The following is a 16,780-nucleotide window of genomic DNA, read 5'->3' on the forward strand; positions in this document are numbered from 1 at the left end:
TGTAGGGCTGCTTTCTTAGAGGCATGCTGTGGGGGTGACACCAGGACACTCTTGGTACCATATGCATTACAACTGGCTGTAGTGGTTATAGTGCCTGACGTGTTCCCTTAATTTTTATTTTGTATGATACAAAATTATGTTGAGATGTTTGATGTTGTATACGTTTTACCCTAATTTAACTTACTAAAGGTGGTTTTCTATAACGCACACGGTTTTGTTTGATACATCTTTGTTTCCTTGGAATATAGAAGTTTGCGAATGCTCCATCATACTGCATAAGTCATTGATTTTTTTCTAATCACATTTACAAGCCACTCTGGAGGAACGCACCCAAGGGACCTTTTTCACCATAACCAAAGCTGTAAGTATAGGTTGTGTTATAGACTCAATGACCCTTTATAAAACAGGTTCACAGTGCATTGTAATCAAAAAGCAGAAACGTTTAGTTAACAGTTCAAACTTATTCCAGGGCAGCCTCTGGCAAGCTCTTTAAACATGGCTCACACAGAACGTACCAGCCAGCACAACAGGTACAGAGTCGCTGACTCATGACGTTACAACGCAGAGCCGGAAGTTGATGTTTGCTCGATGTGCGCTGTTTAGTGTCCCCGTGTATTCGGCCAGCTGAAAGGTTCCCGGGGTGAGCGCCTGCTTCATCCTGGATTAGGAAACATTGCCGCTTTATCAACGGCCGAAGCTGGAAAGGAAACCCTCAAAACTGCGAGCAAACACTTTCTATCGGGTATATTTAAAACCATATCAAAATAATGTGTTGGTGAAATGCTGCCCTGGTTTAGGGGAGTTCAGCCACTAGGCAGGGGAGATGGAGAGATTATACACACACGAATTAAATTAATGGACTACTTGCTGTTTAATCGCTCATTAATGCTAATGTTAGAAGGTTCTATGTTGTCAGTCTATTTTCTTTTTATTGAGGGGTATAAGCGAAGTACAATATAAATATAATGTGTATTATATAAGTCTAAAGATGAAAGTAATAAGGGTTCACATTAATACCAGTGCTTGAAATATTCCATCAGACAGTGATCATTCATACCTAATTTTAAGGGTAAAACAAAATGTACAGTAAGAGTGGGTATCCATTATAAACACAAGTTAAACTCACTAGTAAGGGATTAACTAAATTATGATAGAATATAAAACATTAGGGTGATGGCTTAAAGGGACACTGGTAAAAGTGTATTTTTAGCGTATTTTATTATTTACCACAGGCACAATGGTGTTTTTATTTGTAAATATAATTTTTATTGTTTTATCAACGGTAATTTTCATATTCTCAAGAAATACAGAAAATACAGTGTGGGGCTCGCAGGTCCCTTATATAACTAAGAAGAGAGAGAGCAATAGTCATCGAAAATCACTGTATTATGTGGGCACACATGCCCCAAGCATCTGAGGAGTCGCAGGTCCCTTATTGAATCACATTTCCAGTATAGCAATTGTAGTTTATTGCTGGGGTTTCGGTATTCTCTCCCCGCACTTTTCTTTTTGTGGGTTTGGTGTTTATTTTCTACTTAGGTATAGCCCAATGGGAGAGTTACCGGTTGTTTCCATTGTCGTGGGATTACTAATTTGGCTATATTCAGGATGCAGATCGTGATAGATTTCTTATAGAAGGTTCTAGGAGTCTTGTTGTGATGTATAAGCATTTCTGCGGGTTTTAAGGGGGGTGGGCTTTCCGTGAATAACTCTAGCATTGTGTATATCCCCTTCCAGAATGGAAGGATCTTCTTGCATTCCCACCAGATGTGGAGAAGTGTGCCTCTGTCCTCCTCACATCTCCAGCATAATGGGGAGTGATCCAGGGTTATCTTGTGTAGTGTTGAGGGAGTACGGTACCAGAAGGTTAACAGTTTGTATGCTGTCTCCTGTGTTTTTTGCTAGAGCATATTTTTCCCACTCTGCCTTGTCAAATGTGCAGTCAAGGACTGTCTCCCATTCCCTATGAAGCTTCGCAGTTCAGTAGGGGTATGTGTCAGTAGTAAAGCTTATACGAAATAGAGCAAGTACTTTCTAATATGGTGGGGCCTGGGCTAGTACAGTACCTTGTGGGAATGTTTCAATAAAGCTCTGTAATTGTTTGTGTTTCAGTCGCATAAGAAAGGTTATGTTCGAATCGCCCCTCGTGTCGGCTAGTTTGTTAATACCTTCTGTCGAAAATACATGTCTGGGTAAGGGGTCATCTATAAGGGTTTTAAAGGCGTTTTGGTCCAGTCCCGGCAGAAAGTCCGGGTTGTGTCAATGGAAGTAGGGGAGATGGGCATGTCGAAATAGCGTGTTTTCCCATGGTACGATGCCATACTCGTAAGGTGGCTCTTGTGTACGAGGAGCAGTCTCTCTCTCTCCCCGGGTGGTAACCATGGCAGCAAAGCAATGGGGACGCCCTCCTCGCTCTCCTCTGCCTGTTTCCATGGTTTGTGTACCTTTTGTTTGGACCATTCTATTAATCGCAGGAGATGGCAGGCCTTGTAGTAAAGGGAGAATTCGGGCATCGCCAGGCCACCCTTATCTTTTGGTTGGATTAGCAGGGTGTGTTTTATTCTGGATCTTTTCCCATTCCAGATGTAGTGTCCAAGGGCCATGCGTAGTGAGGTGAAAAAGGAGTGAGGGATCGCTACGGGATGGTTTGGAAGAGGTATAGTAGGCGTGGGAGGATTCTTCTTGACTACCTGAATCCTGCCCAGCCAAGAGATGTGTGGGTACGCCACTCCTGCATTTACGTGCAAAACGTTGCGGGCATCCGGGCAAAGTTTTCCTTAAAAAAGTTCTCCCTCCTTTCGTGTTAGCCATGTGCCCAGGTATCTGATTTTTTGGGTTGCCCATTGGAAGTTGTAGTGTTGGTGAATCGGAATCGCCCTATGTTCTGGGACACTAACATTTAGGATGAACGATTTGGAGAAGTTTATTTTTAAGTTGGACAATGTTCCAAAAGTCACGAAAGTCTTTTAGAATGTTAGGGAGTGACACTTCTGGGTTTGTTATGTAGTAGAGTAAATCGTCCGTGTACGCGGCTATCTTGTGATGTGTCAATATACGTAATCTGCCTACGTTCAACCAGCATCTGTGCCAACAGTCTGCCGCTCTTATTCCCATGTAAGGAGAACGCCTTGTGCCTCAATGCTTCTCTGTGGTATCTGGTCTGGAGCAGTTGGGTCAGTTCCCTCCGTAGTGTTAGGAGTCTGTTTTGGTGCGTGGATAGATTTGTCTTTATTTAGGGAGTCTATTTTTTGGATTTCTACCAATTGGGTGGTCATGTCTGCCTCTGTTTTTTCATTATAACGCTCTTTTGTAGAAAGTGCCCCCTCACTACACTTTTGTGGGCTACCCAGAGTATTTTCGGGGTTGTTTGTGTTGGTGTATTGATTGTGAAATATTCCTTGAGGACCATCCCTATTTCTGATTTAACATCAGGTCGGGAGAGTTCATGTTCATTGAGTCACCATTTGGCTACCTTAGGCCTGTATAGAGGGGATGAAAGTGTGATTGTCACCGGGGCATGGTCAGACCACATCCCGTGCCGTGCTCGGCTTGTAGGATGACAGGGAGATGATAATGTGACATGAAGAAATAATCTATTCGCGTGTACGTGTTTTGTGGGTGAGAGAAGAATGTATAGTCCCGTTCATCGGGGTGGTGGGCTCTCCAGCAATCCACAAGTTTGTTCTTAGATAATAGTGATTTAATCATTGATATATGTTGGGTCGGGATGTGGGAGGTGCCTGAGGATGAATCCCATCTCGGGTTTAGCATAAGATTAAAGTTTCCCCCCTAGGACCAGAACTCCCTCTCCGAATTTCCTCAGCTTATTTAGGGTTTGGCTAGATCTCTGAGTGGACAGGGGCCACGCCCCCCGGCTCGCTTCTTGGCAGGTCATCACGTAGCATTAAGGTGGGTACGGTCGCCCAAACCCATGGCTGCACCCTCCCCCCTCTTTGTGGACTCCAGTTTCACCATCTATGAAATGGTGGTCCCCTCCCTGTTCAGTGCTAGTGTCCCCCTTTAAAAACGGGATTCAGGGTTTGTGTGTTTTTTTAATATATATATATATATATATATATATATATATATATATATATATATGCTTATGTCCATTGGGCCGTAAGGCCATTCGTAGTGGATACTTGTATTTTGGTGCTAGTGAGAGAGTTCATAGGCCAAAAGGCAGACACAGTCCGTCATTGTGGTGAAAGGTGTCACTGTTACGCAGGAGTCCCAGATGGTCGGGTCGCCTACTGGCACGAGTTCCTCAGTTGCGGTGCAGCCTGTCCTTGAGTGGGTAGGTAGAGTACCAAGGGGTCCGGCCAATGCAGGGGTGTGGGGGTTATTTGTAATTCCACTGCGAGGGTGTCCAAGTCTTCCCTCTCCTTGATCACGAAGGGGCCTTTCGGTGTGTGTGTACCTGTAAGCCTGTGGGGAAGCACCAGCGGTATCTGATCTGGTTGGCTTGCAGTTGTCTGGTGAAGGGGAGCAAGGCCCAACGGTATGCCAGCGTGGCAGGAGACAGGTCGGGATAAAGTTGTATCTGTAGCGGTACTTACCCTTTCCAGGGGCCGGCCGGGGTCCTCTGTTCAAGCCGCGCGCGCGGCTCATCCGCCATCTGTGACAGGAGGGGCGGGCAGTGACCGCGAGAAGCGGTCACGTGTCCCGCCTGACTCTAAGAGCGTGCCGTGCGTATCGGGCGCGCTCTTAAAGGGACAGTGGGAGCCTAAATTGGCAAAGGCCTCCCATTGGTCCCTGTCATGCCACACTCCCCATAGACTTACCTTTTGAGGGCGTGGATATGACAGGGGCCAATCAAAATAGATGTTTAGGTATATATACTCACCTTTTTCCCTTAGTTCCTCGCCCTATCGTGGTTTCTGTTTCAGTTCCCTTTAGCGCTTGTTGTGTTCCTTCGTACTTGACCTTGGCTTTGTTTCTGACTACGTTATCTCTTTATCCTTATCTGTTCTGTTTGCCGGCTTGCTGTTTACTGTGTACCAGACCCCGGCTAGTCTTAGTTTTCGCTGTCTCTTTGTGCCATTGACCTCGGATCGCTCCTGACTCTGTACTCCTCTCATATACGTCGAGTCCGGCCATTCTAAGGTCCGGTAGACGTATCTCCCCTCTGTGTTGTCTTCTGTTGAGTTGAATCCTGCGTGTTGGGGTATATTTTCGTTACAGTATCTCAGTCCCCTACATTAACACTCTGTCCGTGTCTCTTGCCTTTCTGAGTATATCCTCTTTCAGCTGGAAGTTCGCCATATAGAATATTATATCGCGCAGCGGGCTCCCGGAAGGACCTTTAGTTCTGTGGGCTCTCACAAAGTCCATTGGGGTCTGTGAGGAGCAGCCCAGGAGCTTGTTGAAGAGTTCGGTCAATGTAACTTGTATGGGTGTTAGATTATCAATCTCCCTCAGCACCCCTCAAATCCTGATGTTCTGCCTCCTTCCCAGATTGTCGAGGTATTCCACGTGGTAGGCCATCTGCCGTAATTGGGTTGTGCGGAGTCTTAGGGCATCCGTCTTAGCAGTCTGCGCCGATGACGTGGTCGCAGTCTGCCTCAAGCTGTAGGCCGCATATGTCTTCTCTTAAGGCATGAAGCTCTGTTGTTATATATTTAGGTCCGCTTATTTGGCAGGTCATTTTAAGCCTGTGGATCAAGGTCCGTCAGGGCATGCAGGTATTGTCGAGGGGGGGAATGCGAAGTCCCCCTGGGGTTGTCTATAGGTTTGGGGGCATGTGATGCTCTGTGTGTTTTGCCTATTTTTGTACTGAAAAGGCGCTTTTGGCGAGGATAAGTGTAGAGCCTTTAGGGAGCACAAGAATTGCGCTGCCATCTTGCAGAGCCTTGAAGAGTTGCAAGAAAAAGTATGTGAACCCTTTGGAATGATCTGGATTTCTGCACAAATTGGTCATAAAATGTGATCTGATCATCTAAGTCACAACAATAGACAATCACAGTTTGCTTAAACTAATAACACACAAAGAATGAAATGTTGCCATGTTTTTATTGAACACACCATGTAAACATTCACAGTGCAGGTGGAAAAAGTATGTGAACCCCTAGACTAATGACATCTCCAAGAGCTAATTGGAGTGAGATGTCAGCCAACTGGAGTCCAATCAATGAGATGAGATTGGAGGTGTTGGTTACAGCTGCCCTGCCCTATAAAAACACACACACCAGTTCTGGGTTTGCTTTTCACAAGAAGCATTGCCTGATGTGAATGATGCCTCGCACAAAAGAGCTCTCAGAAGACCTACGATTAAGAATTGTTGACTTGCATAAAGCTGGAAAGGGTTATAAAAGTATCTCCAAAAGCCTTCCTGTTCATCAGTCCATGGTAAGACAAATTGTCTATAAATGGAGAAAGTTCAGCACTGCTACTACTCTGCCTAGGAGTGGCCGTCCTGTAAAGATGACTGCAAGAGCACAGCGCAGACTGCTCAATGAGGTGATGAAGAATCCTAGAGTGTCAGCTAAAGACTTACAAAAGTCACTGGCAAATGCTAACATCCCTGTTAGTGAATCTACAATACGTAAAACACTAAACAAGAATGGATTTTATGGGAGGATACCACAGAGGAAGCCACTGCTGTCTAAACAAAACATTGCTGCATGTTTACAGTTTGCACAAGAGCACCTGGATGTTCCACAGCAGTACTGGCAAAATATTCTGTGGACAGATGAAACCAAAGTTGAGTTGTTTGGAAGAAACACACAACACTATGTGTGGCAAAAAAGAGGCACAGCACACCAACATCAAAACCTCATCCCAAATGTGAAGTATGGTGGTGGGGGCATCATGGATTGGGGCTGCTTTGCTGCGTCAGGGCCTGGACGGATTGCTATCATCGAAGGAAAAATGAATTCCCAAGTTTATCAAGACATTTTGCAGGAGAACTTAAGGCCATCTGTCTTCCAGCTGAAGCTCAACAGAAGATGGGTGTTGCAACAGGACAATGACCCAAAGCATAGAAGTAAATCAACAACAGAATGGCTTAAACAGAAGAAAATACGCCTTCTGAAGTGGCCCAGTCAGAGTCCTGACCTCAACCCGATTGAGATGCTGTGGCATGACCTCAAGAAAGTGATTCACACCAGACATCCCAAGAATATTGCTGAACTGGAACAGTTCTGTAAAGAGGAATGGTCAAGAATTACTCCTGACCGTTGTGCACGTCTGATCTGCAACTACAGGAAACTTTTAGTTGAAGTTATTGCTGCCAAAGGAGGTTCAACCAGTTCTTAAATCCAAGGGTTCACATACTTTTTCCACCTGCACTGTGAATGTTTACATGGTGTGTTCAATAAAACATGGCAACATTTCATTCTTTGTGTGTTATTAGTTTAAGCAGACTGTGATTGTCTATTGTTGTGACTTAGATGATCAGATCACATTTTATGACCAATTTGTGCAGAAATCCATATCATTCCAAAGGGTTCACATACTTTTTCTTGCAACTGTATTATGGTTGGAGTAACAAATATGGGATTAAGTTTTTACTTCGACAAAACCTTTACCGTATATACTCGAGTATAAGCCGACCCGAATATAAGCCGAGGCCCCCAATTTTACCCCAAAAAACTGGGAAAACTTATTGACTCGAGTATAAGACTAGGGTGGGAAATGCAGCAGCTACGGGTAAATTTCTAAATAAAATTAGATCCTAAAATTATATTAATTGAATATTTATTTACAGTGTGTGTATATAATGAGTGCAGTGCGTGTATGTATGAGTGGTGTGTGTGTGTGTGTGTATGAGTGCAGTGTGTGTATGAGTGCAGTGTATGAATGAAGTGTGTGTTTGTGTATGTGTTGGTGGGGGTGGGCATTTTGATTGTTATATTATTATTATTATTATTATTTATTATTTTCGCCCCCCCCCTCCCTGCTTGCTAGCTGGCCAGGGAGGGGGGCTCTTACTCCCTGGTGGTCCAGTGGCATTGTTCAGTGGGGGGGGGGGGGGGAGAGGGAGGCTGTCAGAGCTGTTACTTACCTGTCCTGCAGCTCCTGCCAGCTCTCTCCTCCTCCGCGCCGTCCGGTCAGCTCTTCTGTCAGCTCCCACTGTAACTTACACTGGGAGCTGACCTAGGTACTGAACGAACGGCGCGGAGGAGGAGAGAGCTGACAGGAGCTGCAGGACAGGTAAGTAACGCTCTCTGCAGCCCCCACAGCCCCAGTCTTTATTATGGCAATGCAAATTGCCATAATACAGACTATTGACTCGAGTATAAGCAGAGTTGGGGTTTTTCAGCACAAAAAATGTGCTGAAAAACTCGGCTTATACTCTAGTATATACGGTAACTTTTCCTCCATACAATTTTTTGTAAATTTTGAGAGAACTGAATGAAAAACACAAAAAAAACCTATAATTGTTGTCCCCTTATTGTTGTGAGTTTTCAGACGTCAATGGTTAATAAAAGCATATACCTGGAACACTTCTTCATTGTGCCTATTACCCTGGATATGATTCTATACAACCAAACCTTTTCTTTTTATTTCTTCTCCTTGATTCTCTCCCTTCCTTTGTCTAAATAAGTTATGGTTGTAGTTACATTTCCTGTTTTTCTACTCAATCTCTCTGGTCAGTGGACAATGACCATACACTAATTAGCTGAACATTTTGTTGCAAACAGGATACTACCATATCGATACAATTGCTACAAGTTACACAAACACTGGTAGAACAGTGTACAGTGGGACCTCGGTTTAGAAACGACTCGGTTAACATAATTTTCGCTTACAAATGAAAATCCAATGAAAATGCCTCGGTTTACAAAAAAATTTCGCAATACAAAGCAAGTTTCCCCAGGATGCATTGCACCTGGGAGGTTTATAGCGCCGCCCCCTGCATGCTGGAGCCTGTGGGTAGTACGTGGTTTCAAGTGTGGAGGTGTTGGAGTGGCTTTTGCATCGAGTTTTGGAGCCATTCTGGAAATTGTTTGCAGTTGTTTTGGGTATTTTTGGTGCATTTTGGGTCGGTTTCCATGCCTGCTCATTTTGACTTTTTTCTGACCTCCAGAACGGATTAATTGGTTTTCAATGCATTCCTAAGGGAAACCGCGTTTTGGTTTACAAATTTTTCGCAATAAGAAACGTCCCGGAGAACGCATTATATTCGTAAACCAAGGTCCCACTGTAATTATTTTTAAAATTTTTACTTTGTATGGCAACACTGTGCAAAACAAATAAAGTTGGGATAAGTTCACAAAGTTCCAATGTACAATATGACTCCCATTACTATCTAAGGATCACTATAGTCAACATATAAAATCTTTCTTGCTTTTATATTTTGCCATTAAAAATAAATTTGAGCGGGGGCGAGCTAATATCCCGGAAAAAAGACACTGGAGGGGATACTGACCTATTCCGCTCACGGCATCTTGAAGCTCCAGTTGAATTGGAGACACCCCGCGGATTACGGGGTGGACGGCCGCCGCCCTGTCTTACTGCCACGGGCCGATCCCTTGCATGCAAGAGAAGGCTGCTGCAGCACTTGATCTCTTCTCCCCCCTCCTCCCTGGACCGGTGGGGGGTTATCCCGGTCCCCACTGACTGCCCCACTTGCCATCGACACCCACGTGTGGCGACCGCTTAGAGGGCCTATACAGCCATGCATCCCACCAAAATGGCGGACGGACACCCAGAGCCAAGGCTAAACAAGCCACTAGGCGACACATACAAATCCTACCCAGCTCGCTGAATGGTGGAGCGCAACACAGCTTCACATGCCTACCACACAGCCTGGATCTACTGACTTGCGGACTAATACAGGGTGACTGCTGCAAAACCCTCATTTAACAATTCTCAATCAGGGGGCAACAGTGGTACATACTACTGGTATTGATACACGACAAACTCATTGTTTACTCAGTTAGTCTACCCATCGACGTATCAGCTTGGCATTTTTTCACTTGAGATCACATGCCTGAATAACTTAACGCTATGACATACGAAAGTTATTGTACGCTCAGACTTAAGCGCCCGGCTTAACTTAGAGGGATGCCTGTGTGTCTCAACTAAACAGCTAAACATTTCTGCTAAATAGTTTGACAACTCTAGCCTGATTACGTAACTAACGTTTTATGCATGTATTACCTGTGTTATTGCTAGACTAGATTAACCTAGGTGAAGCTACTTTAACCCCTTAACGACGAGTGACGGACGAGGTCCGTCACTCAGGGGAATGCGTTAATGACGAGTGACGGACCTCGTCCGTCACCCGTTAAAATTAACCCCAGATCGCCGCGATCGTGGGGTTAATGGTGCTCCGGTCTGCCTCTGCATTAGAGGCAGACCGGGAGCACCGGATCGGGCTGCCCCAGTACATGTGCCCGCTCTGACAGCATGTCTGAGCGGGCACATGTGCTCTCTATACTCACCTCCGCCTCCCTGCACTTCCTGGTTCTGTGTGAAGTGCAGGGAGACGGATCTTCAGTGATCCTGCCCCCTGGTGGAAAAAAAAATAGTAAAATTAAAATCCCACCCCCCTTTACCCCCCCTTTACCCATTTTAATAAAAATTTAACCCCTTCCCTGCCAATTGATCACTGACTACAGTGATCAATTGGCAGGGATTACATTTTTACTAAGATCTGATTTTTTTTTTAACCCCTGAGGGTTAATTCTTTTTTTTTTTTAACCCTCAGGGGTTCAATTTATTTTATTAATTAATTTAAATATTTTAAAATTATAAATTTAGCTAGCTGGGGAGGGTGGAAGTTAGTGGGGAATTGGGGGATTTAGTATTACGCTAACTAGGGGTTAACGTTAAAAAAAAGTTTAAAAATAAGCTTTAAAAAGTTAAAAAAAAAAAGTTTTAATAATGTTTAAGTAAAAAATTTTAAAAAAATAAACCCTTTACCCAGTCCAAATAAAAATCAACCCCTTCCCTGCCAGTCGATCACTGCCTACAGTGATCAAAATACAGATCACAGTATTATACTGTTCTAATTTTTTTTTTAACCCCTGACGATTAACTTTTATTTATTTTTTAACCCTCAGGGGTTAAATTTATTTAATTAACTAATTTAAATATTGTATAATTAAATATTTTGCTAGCTGGGGTGGGTGGGAGTTCTGGGAAAATGGGGAATTTACTGTTAGTGCTGCTTACTGCTAGTTAGGGGTTAACGTAAAAAAAAAAGCTTAGAAAAATGTTAAATCTGTAAAAAAAAAGTTTTACGAAAGTTTAGGAAACTTTAAAAAAATGAATAATCAAAACAAAAGTTGAAAAAATAGTTTTAAAAAGTAAAAAAATTTTTTAAAAAGTAAAAAAATACATTTAATAACGCTCATTACCACTACACCTGGTACAAGCTAGCGGAAAAATGATCCCACGCTAAGGTTCAAAATATGCCTTTTGAAATACCCTGGGATGTCTTCTTTAAGAAATGGTATTTGGATTATATAGCCTGGTAAAATACTCTAAAATGGGACATGGGCACAGCGTAAAAATTCAAAATGTGAAAAAAAATGGAATGGCTGTGTCCCAAATGTGCCCCTCCGATGTCCACATATACCTGGCAAAGGTACATACTGGGGTATTTTTGTACTCAGCAGACATAGCTGAGCAAAATATGAAGTATTATACAGTGGTAGTACACATATGGTTTGCAAAATATACTGTGCAAACTCACTTTGTGTGTCAAAAAGGCAGAAAAAAACGCTTATAACCGCTACACCTGGTACACGCTAGCGGAAAAATGATCCCATGCTAAGGTTCAAAATATGCCTTTTGAAATACCCTGGGGTGTCTACTTTAAGAAATGGTAGGCCTTTGTGGTGTAGTTTGAATTTAAAACCTGCAAAGATGCTTGGAAATTGCACATAGGCCCGGCGTCAAAATTCAAAGTTCGGTCAAAACTGATATGGCTTGGTCTCCTATATGGCACTGTAGCTTCACAAAATAGTGCCATAGACATACCATGGGGGTGTCCTTTTACTCAGAAGACTTAGCTGAGCATAATTTGGGGGGTTTGAACTTAGTGGCACACATGAAATATACAAAATGCCCAGCAAAAATGCAATCCGTATGTAAAAAATGCACAAAATTATTTTTTACCACATACTTTGGCATGTAATGGTAAAAAAATGGGGGCATGTTAAGGCACAATATGCACCTTATGAGATACCCTGGAGTGTCTTCTTTTACAAATGGTAGGCCTTTGTGGGGTGTTTTTGAACAGTCAAACTGTTATAATACCCCAAATGGAAGCATAGGCTCATTAAATCCGTCTCTCAAAATTCTACTGTGAATACTGAAAAGGACAGGTCTCCTATATGGCACTGTAGCTTCACGAAATAGTGCCAAAGACATACAATGGGGGTACCGTTGTACTCAGCAGAAGTAACTGAACACATAATAAAACTTTGTACAGGAATAGCACACACCAACTTTACAAAATACACATGAGAAGTTCTTTGTTATAAGTTTGTGTGCGAAAACCCCCAAAAAACACAATTTTACTCCAATATTTAGCAGAGGTTGGCGGTAAAATGGCTACGTAGAAAGTGTCAAAACAACCTTAGGTAAATAGCCTGTGGTGTCTACTTTATATAAATATATACTTTTGTGTGGCAATTTTGTTTTCTTTTATGGCTATTAGGCTTACAAGACAAACATACCAAATTCTAAAATCGCTCCACATAAAAAGTTTATTTTACTCCTTGTGCTTTGTGACCTGTAACTTCCAAAAAAAACTTAAAATCCCAGACACATTATATATTCTGTAATTCAGAACAACTAAATGAATTTATTTTTTTTTTTTTTTTTTTTTTTTTTTTTTTAATATTTTTATTGTGCATATGTTAGACAAGGTACATTTATGCCGGCATTTGCCACAACAGCATTCTACCAGGTTTTCTGCTTTCATACATAGACTGTAATGTGGCTTGGATAGACATTGCACTTTTTTGTATATTTAAGTCAAAACAGCTTGAAAAACCTGGCGTATACAACTTGTTTTTGAGTCAGGCCTATCTATCAGGCCTATATATCAGGCTTACAGGTCAGGTTTGTATATCAGGTTTAGGAAACAGGCTTATGAAACAGGTTTATGAAACAGGCTCATAGGACACCTCTCTGTGCGACCCATGTGTTAAGTGTCCAGCTGGGCATGTAGCTGACCGGGAGCAAGCCAGGGGAGGACAGTCCCTAGATGAAGCAGTGGAAGCATGCTTGTGTGGGTGTGTGACAGCAGGCTACAGGTGAATCCCAAAACGAGCTGTGTGATCATCTGTGAGCAGGATCGCCATGTGCTGGGCTCCATTGTGGTCTCACCGTGGTAATCACGTTGTCTTTCGTGAGCCTGGGCAGGTTATGTAGCTGGGCTTGTTGAATCCTCCATTCTCGTGGCTCACCTGCCTCTGACCCGATGTTGTGAGCGGAGGTGTGATGGGAGGACTGGCCCGGTGTATTCCACTCTGCCAGCTTTGGGCTTTGCTTGAGCGGCCACTTGTGTCCTCGGCTCCGGTTGCACTGCTGGCCAGTAACGGGCTGCCTGGCTGATGGAATATGCGTGGGCTCAGGGCTGCGGTTCGTGGAACGTCCTCCAGGGGATCAAGGCCCAGGAAGGCTGCTGTGGAGACCCGGTCCATGTCCCTGGTATGTAAGCCGGGTCAGCCAGGAGTTTACCGCGGTATGTGGCAGGGCTCTGTCGTTGCGTTCCCATGTGACAGGGCTCAGTGCATCTTGCTGCCCGCTGGTGGTTTGGGTAATTGCGTCTGGCTGGGGCCTTCAGGCTACCGTCCGCGCACATGGCGCCCACCATTTTAGATGTTGCTGTCGGGCTCCCCGCCTCAGTTGTATTGTTGCGGTTAGGGCCACAGTGTAGGGACCGGGATCACCCCCCCGGTCCAGAGGGGGGGGAACGGAGCCGGATCCGCGCCGGTCAGTACCCGTGGCTAGGTTCCGTGGCGCAGGATAGTGGGGCAGCGGCCGTCCGCCCCACTCACTGCAGAAGAAGGCCCTGGTTTGGGCATTGCGTTTTTCTCCCCCGAGGGACTGAAGCTCCGTGAGCCAGCCTCTCCCCGGGTCCAGTAGTCACTCGGCTCTGGGTATCTGCTCTGGCGGTCTGATTTTACGTGGGGAGACTTGGTTTTAGAGGGCAACTTGCGTTGAATTGCAGGAGCTGTTCAGGCTTGCGACCGTCCAGCTCGGCGGTCCGGCCCCGCCCCCAATGAATTTATTTTTAATTACTTTCCTTAACCTGCACTAATTATGTACACATTATTATTGCAAAAACTGTAAAAAAAACACACAAAAATTAATTTTTTTTGCATATTTCTGTATTTTTTTAATAATAAATAAGCATTTATATGTGTGTTACATCAAATTAAAGCCCTTTCTGTCCTTTAAAAAACGGTATATAATATGTGTTGGTGCAATAAATTAGTAAAATGCAAATTGCAGTTGAACGCAAATAGCAAAAAATTCAAAAAATGCCGTTGTCATTAAGTGAAAGACAAGCTTCTGAAGCTCTGTCCTTAAGGGGTTAACAGGGTACTCTAGCTCGTTAGGCAATGTTTAACAGCCATTAATCACCAGTATATAATCACTATATGTTAACTGTCTCAAGCTTGGTGATCATAACTTGAACCGCCACCATAGACATACAAAGTTAGCCTGTATTAAGCTTGTTTACACATTTAAAAATTGTGCCTTTCTCCAAATGCCATGCAAATGTCAACTTATACTTATTTTCAAATCGCCTGTAACTGCTGTCGTGGCATTGCAAGCATACCTTTGTTATATCGTGCACAATAAAAAAAAAGAATTATAAAAAAAAATAAAAATAAAAAAAAAAATATATATATATATATATATATATATATATATATATATATATATATATATATATAAAAAATGAAAGAAAGATAGCACTCCCAGGACTTGTAAATAAAGTAAAACTTAACTTTTAAACAATCAGCAGAAGGTCGACGTTTCAGTCTGTTAACCACAGACTTTCATCAGGACTAGTGCAAAACACCATAAAATGACATATATATACAATAAATACATATTGGTAATCAACTTACCCACCACCAAACTAATTACTTCTCCCTGTCAGCTCCGGCTGGGTCTGCCGCGGGTTCCGCCGACGTCAGTGCGTGCGTCGCAATGACGTCATTACACGGCGCCGGCGTCATCACACCTCGTGACCACACGCCCGTCGGCATCATGGGGAGTGTTCTCATGGAAATAGACTCCATGGCAACCAAATAAAAACAATGGTAAACGGCTGAAACGGCAATAGAAGAACACATAAATAACATTACTAAATAAAGACACTCAAGTGTAACCACTATCCCTATGTAGCAGGGGGATTCAAGACTTTTAAACAAATACATTTCTAGGCAGAACAATATCGTAGATAGACCTCTAGAGGGGCAGTACACTGAAGAGACGAACTATATAGGAAGCCCAATGTAAGTTACAAATTAGGTAGACTGATCCATAATAATGGTGTAAAGAGAAAACCCATACATCTAGTAGAATATATACAATATATACAATCACAGAGCCACCGGAGCCTACTAGTCAAATAGCCTGTCATGGTAGCACAACAAATATAGCGACTACAAAAACAAATAAACCAAATACTGTCCAGGGTAATTGGACTAAGATATCAAAATCTATATGGAGACTGGGTTATTGGCCCAACTGTATATTAACCAGGTCGCCAGGGTGTACCTCCTCGGCGGCTTGCAGGAATAATTCTTAAATAACCAGCTTAAGTGCAACATATTAGGAAAAAATAGTATTAATTAAGAACACATGTGGAGAACCCACTATGTGGGTGGGTACCCGTGCCATTGTACTAACTATACTGGTAATTACCGCATACAGTAAACATAGAAATATGAAAAAAATATAGAAATATGGAGCGAATGACCATCCTCGAAACTGAACAACCAGGGAGGTAGCTTAACCCCAAGGGCGGGCCCCCAACACCCATGCCAGTATACATCAGGTCATCCACAATATTAAATCATAAGAACACAGATAGCGAATATTTTTCATTCAGTCCATGAGGGTGGACTGTTTGTAGTGTCCTTATCCAGAACAATTCTCTTTGTAGGAGCATCCTTTTGCGATCACCCCCCCTCCTAGGTGCAGGGACATGATCAATAGCCATGAGCTTCATAGATGGCAAATTGTGGCCAAGTTCAAGAAAGTGCTTCGCTACCGGTAACTCCGCCTTCTGGTCCCTATATGCTGTTCTGATGCTGGACCTATGGTTTCGGATACGTTCCCTCAGGGGCAAGTCCGTTTTCCCAATGTACGTTAAGCCACAAGGACACATGAGTTTATATATCACGAAATCGCTAGTGCATGATAGTCGATGTTGGATGCGGAAACTGGTTCCAGTATGTGGATGTGTGAACGCCGTGATACCCGACCAAGAGGGAATAGATGCAATGAGATCGATATTATCGCAATCCACGTACTATACAGGACCTCCTATAGAGTTCACGTTGGAGCTCTTGGAAATAGTCCTGTCCCAGAATTACTTCAGGTTCGAGACGGAGTGGTACAGACAAATTGCTGGTACATCCATGGGTGCAGCCATGGCACCCATGTATGCCAACGGCTACATGTTTGAATTTGAAACCAGACATATTCTGGAACCTTATCAAGACCGTATCCTGAAGTATGCAAGATATATCGACGATATTTTTATGCTGGTTACTGGTTCCATAGCTGAGGCTAGAGAGATGGTCCAATCCATCAATTTAAGTACCAGTAACATTAAACTAACAGCGGTGAT

The 16,780-nt window shown here is 43.3% G+C and overlaps 1 protein-coding gene across 3 annotated transcripts in view; it reads left to right on the forward strand.

Annotated features, from left to right (window-relative positions):
• The first annotated feature begins 578 nt into the window (after positions 1-578).
• LOC134607980 (uncharacterized) overlaps positions 579-16,780 on the forward strand; it is a 109,446-nt gene continuing 93,244 nt past the window's right edge. For all 3 annotated transcript variants that reach the window (XM_063450596.1, XM_063450597.1, XM_063450598.1), the window contains exon 1: positions 579-742. The gene's annotated coding sequence lies outside the window, so the exon portion shown is untranslated. The remainder of the gene's footprint in view (positions 743-16,780) is intronic.

This window comes from Pelobates fuscus, chromosome 4, assembly GCF_036172605.1.
Source record: "Pelobates fuscus isolate aPelFus1 chromosome 4, aPelFus1.pri, whole genome shotgun sequence".
Classification (NCBI taxonomy): Eukaryota; Metazoa; Chordata; class Amphibia; order Anura; family Pelobatidae; genus Pelobates; species Pelobates fuscus.